Source organism: Molothrus ater, chromosome 5 (assembly GCF_012460135.2).
Source record: "Molothrus ater isolate BHLD 08-10-18 breed brown headed cowbird chromosome 5, BPBGC_Mater_1.1, whole genome shotgun sequence".
Classification (NCBI taxonomy): domain Eukaryota; kingdom Metazoa; phylum Chordata; class Aves; order Passeriformes; family Icteridae; genus Molothrus; species Molothrus ater.
The window spans coordinates 35,650,833-35,660,756 of NC_050482.2; positions in this window are offsets into that span (position 1 = coordinate 35,650,833).

A 9,924-nucleotide genomic window follows, 5' to 3' on the forward strand; every position below is an offset into this window, starting at 1 on the left:
CTGGCAGAATACTGTGAGCAAACAGGACAGTAGCACTGGTGTTGCTCTAGAGGACAAGAGGCCAGGGTGCAACCACTGAGTGTCAGTGGAAGGGTGGCTTTGTATGAGGCAGGAATTCCAAAGCCCTGCAAGCCAGCAGAACTCAGATGGGGCAAACTCCCACTCACTCTGGGGGGCACTTCTGCAAGGGCCTGGTGGCAACTTCAAGGCAATCAGGGTCACACTGAAGAATATTAAGCAGCACGAGTTGTAATCGTGGTAATGGTGGAAAATAGCTTTTTTGGCTGCTTCTTCAGGAACTAGACACCTCATTTAATGCAGTTTCAGCAATCTTCAGCTTAGGGAACTAAGTGGTGGTAATGCAAAATAGCTTAGCTTAGAAATACTTAGTTCCAGAAATGCCTCTTGCCATCTGAAGGTACTTAGGAGAGTGTGGAAGTCTAGATATTTTTGCATCAGGTTTACCAGATCCTCTCAGTTGCAATTTATATTTATCGTATCATTTTAAAGATGTGTCAAAGGAATTGTGGCCCCTAGAATATGTCCCTTTTAGTTGTGACACTTGGATGACTTTATGCATAAAAGGGCAGGGTGTTGAATGAAGTAAAGCCACAAATGAGTAATGCATGGTCATCTTTAAACCAGAAGTGCCTTTAAGTATTTAGTGCCTTTAAGCTTGCCTATCCCTTTGCACTGCAGGGCAGTTTTTCATAAGGTGAATCTTGATAGCCATATATTTTATGAGCCTAACTTTTGCATCAGAAAATGCTACAATTGCATCCTTAAACACTGGTTTATTTCAAGAAAACACATGGATATTTGTGTGACTGAAGGACTAGTGAGGTCTTACTGAAATCAGTATGAACATTTCCACCAACTTCAGTAGGATTAATGTCAACAATAAAATCATACTTTTATTAAGAAATGAAAGATTTCTGTAGACACTTGCATAAAACAAACAACAAAAGGATGGAGTCAGATATGTCAGGATGTCTGGCTTGCTTTGTGAAAATCCTACACTGAAGGTCATCCAAGAATGATTTCAGGAGAGGCAGTGCTGGCATAACATTTTTGTTATGTTTTTTGTAGAGTCGGTTGTTCTATTAATTTCATAGCAGATACGGCTTTAGCAACCTAAATGTTATGAATTATTAATTCATTATTTTCATTTTCTTTTTCCTGTGGTGCATTATTGTATTTTCTGAGGATTTCATGTGAAGTGCAGTTTGTGCATTTTGGTTAAATGTTTTTAAACCAGTAACACTATCAGGATAAAGAAAAGCCAAAGTAAATTCTACTCATGAAAATTTTATTTTGGTGAAGTAACATATATTTATGTACACATGCTACACATTTGGCTGCATCCATTTACAGACAAAATCTGCCTTCGTACAAATTTATGTGCTGAAACAAGGGACAAGCTTTAAAAGCTGGAACATTTCAATAGAGATCTTTTTATAACAATCCTATAATTTGAGTTACTCAGTTCCACATGTGGCACCCCCTTGACAACTACAGCAATTGTGAGTCTACAGTCACAGAATTAGGAATATTGCATATATTCCTTAGTGATAAAGATATAAACAGTCAGTGTCCTGAAGGAATTGACAGGATAAAACATATCTCACTATGCAGTCCTTTATTAAAATACTCCCTGTAAAACTCTGGTCTTTGAGTGATTTTATTTCACAAAGACCTTGTAGATTTTTGTATCAATTTTATTCAGTTTACAAGTTAAATATGCTTGTGCTTCCTTTTGTAAATGGCACCCCTCCAAACTAGGCCTAAAATGTAAAAGTCAAAATAGATTTTCTTAAATTTATACTCATCAGTATCACCAGTAGAAGATGCTTCACAGCTGATGCTCCATTAGAAATGCTAGTATGCAGGACTGAAAATAAATCAAATCCCTCTCACTAATTTTTTTTTTTAAAAAAGAGGCAGCTAAAAGATACTGGCAAGGGCTGTGCTACCTTTGGAACAGCTGCAAGCACCGCTTCTCACAAATGGCTACAGAAGGATCTGCTGTAGGCTGCTTACCAGGGCCTGCCTGGTGGTGCCTCAGCTTGTATTCTGCCCTGCTCTGGCTTGCTTTGTGTGTCATTTTAGGCTGCAGGGTTCCTTAATCGGTGCTTCCATGCCTTCACAAACCCTGAAGAAGCCCATAACTATAGAGCATGACTGTTGTGGCCCTCTGGCTTCGATGAGAATGACCCTCTAGGGACCACACTCATCCTTAACATCAGCACAGCAAGTAGGCAAAGCTCAGGAGATAACAGAGGCAAACAATCAGAGGAAAAATGAATAATTTTTAGTGCACAATTACTGAGAATTTGAGTTTATTCACAGTCATTTTCCTCAGAATTGCTTGCATGCAGAGAAGTAGGCTCTGAATTTCAGTGGGAAATGCGAAGCTGTGTCTCCCTTTGCCTCCTTTGAAAACGGCTCTCTGTACATTAGTTTTGATGCAGCAAGGAAAAAAGTCAGCTTGAAAGAACTTTTTTTCTCCAATTTCTTTTTGGCCATAGATTACTGTAGATTACTTTTGCTGTGTGTGTATGTGTCCAGATGCTGCTTTTCAAGTAACACATCCTACCCAAGCTCCACATTAGGACTCCATCCATGCCTAGAGCCTTCAACTGTACTAAATTCTCATTCCTGCCTTCCCTTTCTCATCCAAAAGAGAGCATGAGGCTGCATGAGTCCTGAACTACATCACTTTTAATGAACTCAAATGCTAACTGCCCTTTCTGAATTTAAAAATTTACATCTGGAAACAATAATAAAGTAACTTTGTAAGTAACTCTATCCATGCTACTTACAACTTAAAGAACATTTTATTTGTATTTCTATTTAAATATTTTGAGTAAGGTATCTCTGAGAAGCTGGCCGGTTCTCCTTGCCTTGGCTGAAGGATGCAGTGCACACTTTCAATCTCCAAATGTGATCTTTCTTTCTCTTCTGAATAAAGTTACTTAGGAAAGCCAGTGGTGTTGGTTCACCTGCCTTCTTCCATAAAACCTATTATTCATAATTTGGAACACCTACTTGATGACTGTAAAGGCACAAGCTACTGGCTGGGATTCAGTACATTTCAGCAAACATTATCCCATGTTATTATTACAGCTGACAAAAGCAATGTGCAAAAGAAATTATTTCAAAAGTATTTACGATGGCAAAGAAGATACACCTAATATAAAATGAAGCTAGAAAAAACCTTAGATTTCATAGAATGTAGACTGTATTTTAATGAACAGTGCATGCTTCTCACAGGATTTTTTTTCAGGCAGCATATGCATTTTTTTTCAGGCAGCATATGCATTTGCATTTTGTGATAGGACCAAATATACTAAAACACAGATAGAACTGAGAGTGGGGTAATCATATTCATATTTTTACAACACAACTTGAAAACCCAGGATTCATGTCAACAGAGTATCGTGTTCTGCAGTACATCAAAAATGTGCCAGAAAATAAAAAGCCAAATAAATCTAATGGCTAAAGCTGTGCTCCTTTTCTTGTTTCAGAAGCAATGTCTTTGATTTTTCAGGTGCATCTCCACTCTGCAGAACTATTTAATGCAGCCATTTGGCAATTTACACAACTTGTGGATGTGGTGCTTAGGGACATCATTTAGAGGGACTTGGCAGTGTTAGGTTAATGGTTAGACTCAATGATTTTTAGAGTGTTTTGCAATCTAAATGATTCTACAATTCTACGGTGTGAGCTAACTCAGTTTTGCATTTGTCCTGAGAGATTTGTCTGCTCAAAGCCAGCTCAGGTATTTCAGTATAGAAATGTAGAGGCATGTAAACACCTCTATTTTGTGTCATAATACAGCCCTTGTGAGTTAAAATTTCCACAGATGTAAATTAAAATTAGCATAATAGAGTATGGCCTGAAAGATTGACACTTACAGTTATAGAGTTAAGAAAACTGTGGAAGGAAATGATTCCTTGAACTTGCATTTTTCTCAATGTGAGCTCTACAAATCATAACTACAACCCACCTCAATTATTAGATTTTTTTCCCTTTGATGACAGAAAAACAAAACCTTGAAACCTCACCCTTCAAATTCCAGTATTTTCCATCATGTGTCTCAAAACCAGGTATAATGGCAGAGAAGTACCTAAGGTGAGGGTGCTTTCAAAGCAAATTTTTTTTCTCCATTCATTGCCTGCATAGAGCTTAGAGTGGTAAATGGTGCCTTAAGGGTTTGAATGTAAGTGAAATGATTCACAGCTATCTAATAAATGCTGTTTATATGGGAAGCTTCTAAGGTAATCACATACCAGCAATGACTTCTAAAAATCTCCAGTTTACTAAATCCATACATACATATAAGAAATGTGCAGACTAACTATATCTATATTCTGTTGTCCTGGCAACATCTGGGTGCCTGATGAGATATTGAAGATGCAGGTGGTTTGTAAACCTGTAAACCAGTATTCTCTGGTTTCTGTGTACTATCAACTGCTATCATGCCAATTTAAGTATCAAAAGGATAAAAAATTTACAGATGTGCTATTATAACTAAAATGATTTTTAGTGCATTTACATTATACTACAAAGTCAATCCAAGAACTGTTGTGGCAGGTGTTACAACAGCATCTGGAAATGGTAATATCAGCTGCACACCTCTCTTCACTCTTCTGACAGGCTCCATTTGGGGCCAGAACTACCATAAATCCTGTGGACTACATTGTAGGTTCAGCATTTTCAACAAGTATCTCTGAACAAAGCAACCTGTAAAACATACACTAACTTCAAAGCCAGTCTTAAAAATGACATTTGCAATGCCAGTTCCTCCAGGTAGATAGAAGGGTAACTTGGAAAAATAATCTCATGAGGTTTCTCCAAATTACCTCTGTATCTTCTGATTGTGATTTTTTTCTATTTTCTGAAAAACCGTCCAATAAATCAAATGTATTTTGATCAGGCTATCTGAAGATACAGTGCTCTCATCAGTACTATCATCATAGAACTACCAGGGTGTTTTCTAACCTTCCTTCTCATATCAGCTTATATTGTAGCTGGGTTCATCACTGCTAATATGTGACAGATTTAGTCACCCAGTTTGTTAAAAAGTTCAGAGGGTTACTTCAGAATTGCCCCTTGTAGACTGGGCTTTAGTAACTTCCCAAAAAACCCATCTTGAAATACATCTCATAAGAACTGTGGTATCATGTTTGTAAAGGAAGTTTTCCAGAAGATTAGTTCAAAAAGCATGTCCTTTCTTTGACAGTTACCCTTAATGGAAATCACAGCACAGGCCCAAATACACCTGTAACCTGACGTGTCCATGGCAGAATGATGGGAATCTGTTGTCAGATCACTGCTTTTTCACATGTCATTCAAACTCATCAGGTGAAAAACAAACTAAAGAAATGAGAAAATCACACTGGACACTGGAGTGAGAGAAGGGAAGGAAACATTCACAAACTTTAAGGCCTTCAAAGACCAGATTTTCAAACTAATTCCATTGTTAATAGAAAGAGGTGAGCTGTACAGGAGGGAAATATCAAGAATGCCTAGATAATGCTTCTACTCTGTACCATCTTCTCACTCTTGGTGTATTCTATGTTGCCCTGCTTTCCTCTGACACTGAAAACTTCTCTTTCAAACAAATTATGTACTTCTGTTCACAATTTTGGGGGAGTAAGGGTCTGCTGTCTCTCCCATGCAGTGAACAGTTGTGTCAAGCAGCTCTGTGATAACTGTTGGTCACAATGAAGGGTGTTAAAACCATTCCTTGTCATCTTGACTGTGATGCCTTTGCTCAGTTAGAAGCATGTTAGAGACCACTACCACTCTGTCTAAGAGATGATGTGTAAGACTGATTTTAAAATGAGCTGTATGTGGTTTTCCACAGATTTATTAATAGATGGCAGTTAGTACTGGGGACATGCAGCCATTTTCCTTAATGCCCAGGGAGGTGCCCAATCTGCAGACTTGTCCTCTGCACTTGTATCACACCTCTCCTCTAGGAAAGGCCTGCTGGTATGTAAAGGGTCAAAGTGCAGAAAGGGGACGTGGGCTTTCTCTTTACACAAGCAGAATACCATTTTTTACCCTGGAATCTGAAAGGCCTTTCAAGATGAACATGGAGTTAAAAGCTATATTATACAAACTCATTTTCAAAAGTTTAATCTTTATCTCACGTGTAGAACAGAAACACAGAGCAATGTAGGCTGGAAGGACTTAAAGAGGTTACCTTGTTTAATCTCCAGCTCAAGGATCAAATTTGGATTAGGTTTCTCATAGATTATTCAGTTGATATCTAAAAAAAATCAATGAATCAATGAAACATGACATAAATTATGCCTAGAATTAGGGGGTAGCTAAAAAGAAGTGAGAGAGGAATATTAGTTTACTGCTAAGTTTTACAAAAGAACTAGGATTATTTAATCTGCGTCCTCACTTCTCCACTTCTCGCTCGTCTCTTTTAGTGATTACCTGAAATCACAGAAAGTAAAAACTTGTTTCTGTCGAGTATTTTCTTTTCTGGTCTATCTGATGCTCTTTCACCATAACACTACTGTTACTTCAGAGTGCCCGAGCATTTCAAGTGCAAGTTTTATACTTCTGATGCATTTTGAAGATTATACCTAATGTATTTTAATAGACACTTGATTGTATTTTTGCTTCAAAGAGTAATTGGTTGAAATAAGCTGCAACTCGAATCTTCTCAGTTCTACTGCCCGGAACGCCTGGAGGCGAGGGGCTCAGAGCTCCAGCAGCAACCAGGAGAGGGAGCTCAAGCTTTTGGCTTGGTCTTGTCTCGCTGACGGCAGGAGCAGTGCGAAGGCAACATCAAGCGTACAGATTCCGTACAGATAAACTCAAGTTTTGATAAGAGATGGTAGCTAAATTACTTTTTAATTCAAGCAGAAGTATCTGTGTCTTGGGTGTGTGTGATGTTGGCAAAACAATAAATAAAATCCACAGCTTCCAGTAATAAGCAGTTAAAAAAATTAATTGGTATGAATACACAAACATATGGGAAAACATTCAACTTCTTCATGGGGATATGGGGATATGGTTGGCATGTATTAATTAGCCCTTGGCCTCATATGCCTTTTCATCTGTCACTACTTTTTCAAAAGTCAAACTAATGACTTCAGCTACCGCTTCAACTTCTTCAGTTCAACCACAGCTTTAGTCTCCAGTGCTGCAAGCAAATCTGTGCACTTATATTGTCCATATGACTCCCAAAAGTCATACAAAGTACAAGAAACAGATTTATAATAGATATCTGTGACTTTCCCAAGAACTAGTTCATCCTTGTAATGTGTTACTGAAATTGAATTGCTTGTGCTGTTTGGTTTTAAGTTGGTTGGGGTTTTTTTCAAATACCCCTCTTGCAACACAGTCTTTGTGTAAAAGCAACAATAAACATACTTCTCATGCATTATGGGTATACTTTTACGGAGATTTATCTGAACAGTTTCAATTCACTTAAACACAATTCTAAACTTGCTAGGTTTTACTCTGGCAAGCTACTGAGATAGAAAGATTGGCTTTGCACACCAAACCTTATGGCACTACCGCAAAAGCCTCTTTAATTTAGACGGACTGCAGTAAATAGTAAGTTGTATTTGAGAAACATCTATGTACCTGTTATAACACTTTCTTTGTATCTGTCAGCTCAAAGCAGCTGTAAGAGATGAAATAACTCACATTACTCCAAACTCCTACACATCAAAATAATTTTATGATAAAATTAACTTAGTGTTAAATTTAATGCAGTCCCTTAGAGACATATTCTCAAAAAATATAAATTAAGAGTTCTTACTGCATAGAAGAAGCTTCTCTTCAACAATGCTTTTGGAAAAAGTTTTTTGATGTACTGCTGGACAACTGTAAAACAGGAGGAAATTCTAAACATTAAAGCTCCAAAATAAAATATATCATAAATAATCTAATTCAATCAGTGTAGTAAATCTGAATTTAGGATTTCAAAATACCTTTACCTTGTCTAACTTTTGAAACTCTTTTTAAGCTGTTCTCAATTTTTAATTAAGTTGTTCAAAGTTAGAAAGCAAAAACTGCTTTTGTCAAAATTAGCAGTTAGATTTTAAAAGTCCAAATAAATAGTAATACCATACTCAGAAGATTTCTGAGCACAAATGAGCACTACTAAATAGTGGTATCTGATTTGAAACCTGTTTTCACCTCTAAATTCACCTGTAAATAATATGCTTCAGTCCTAAATAAAGTTTAACACAATGTTAATATATATACATATTATAATGCATAATTGGACCATTTATCCTTGACCTCTGACACTGTATAGAAGGGACAAATTTTGCTCTCTGTTACAAATGGGTCAAGCTGTAAGCTGTTGAGGGGATAGAAGTCTGAAGGAAAATAATAGGATAGTTGAATTCTGTTGCATGGCCACAAGCAACACAACACTCCTCCTGCAGTGCATTAAGTATGTGTTTGTTTTACACATAAAGATGTGTTTCCTGAAAAGGAAAACTTAAAATGCAAATGAAAGTCGAAACACACAAATACATTGTTTTTGACTTGTTGCATTCGAAATCCATTCTAAGGGGCCAAAGTGAAAAGTAATCATTTTTCAATACCATGCATTGCTCTCTTCTTTTGTCATTTTCTTTCTCTTTTTCAATTCTCAATCCCATCTGTTTTTACCACAGTTCACAGAAATATTTCAGAGAAAAAATAAACCTGACCAACTGCTCCTTTCTATGGCACTGCTGCTCCTGCCAGATTCCAAGTGGCATTAGACCAAAATGATAAGTACTGATTTACTTTCAATCATTTGTTTCACCAGTCTCAGGGGCTCATGAGTTAAAATTTCCACAGACGTAAATTAAAATTAGCATAATAGAGTATGGCCTGATGCGGTTCAAAATGCAAATGCAGATCAAAAAATATGCATAAACAGAACATACTAAACCTGAGCTTTTCATATACATCCTTGTTTGTCAGTGTTTCGTGCATGTAACTTCTCGGGGTTCTGATCCTATTGCAGCAGTAACACTAATTGTAACCAATGCCAGGATACTTTTGCCTAGTGATTTAACTACCCACAAATACATGAAATCATTAATGTAGGTGCTTTGAACCACTTTCTGGAGGGGTCTATTACACTTAGTCAGCTTCAGAAAGATGCCTGGGAGATTAAACTTGGGTGGTACAAACATTTTCTCCTCATATCCTACTGTCTCCATTAATTGCTAAAGAAATGTAGCCAAACCCTCAGAGGCCCAAGTTGTTAGCAGAAATAGATACACTGGCTTCTGTGGTCCAGGTCCATATAAATTTGGATTTCTTCCAGGCAGTCTTTTAAAACAAAATTCCTGCAGCAACTAGGCATTAGGAAATTTCAATTCTCATGACAGCAATTGGAGAGATATCCAAACCATCCAAGCATGGGACACTGTAATAGCCTTGAAGAGCCTATAAGGTTCCCTGGGAGATCTCAATGGACAGAGAAAAGGGTTCTTCCAGCTTGAAGCCAGAAGCCAGAAACTGCCTTGAGCAGGTACCTCTTTGTCTTCAATGATCACAGATGAAGACAAATGAAGCCACATCCTGTTCTCTGTTTTGTGGAGATGTTAGTGTCATGGGTCTGTGCTGATTCTCTGTTGACATGGGATTCATAAATATAAAACTCTCACAAATAAGTAGCTTGCTTCAAAGACAAACACATCCCCAAACAAATGTGCCTGCCCTGAAGTCAGCTAACCAACCTTGCCAAGGAACAGAAGAGCAATGCAATGCAAAGCATGTTATAAACATGTTGATGTTGTGTAAGGCCCTGATTCTGACATTCAGTCCAGAAATATATCTCTACATCTTTCAAAAAAGTTTAGCCTAAATACGTAGCAATTAATAGAGTAGTAACACTATTGGGGTAGTTTTGTAGAAGAAGATCACAGAAATTTGAGAGTT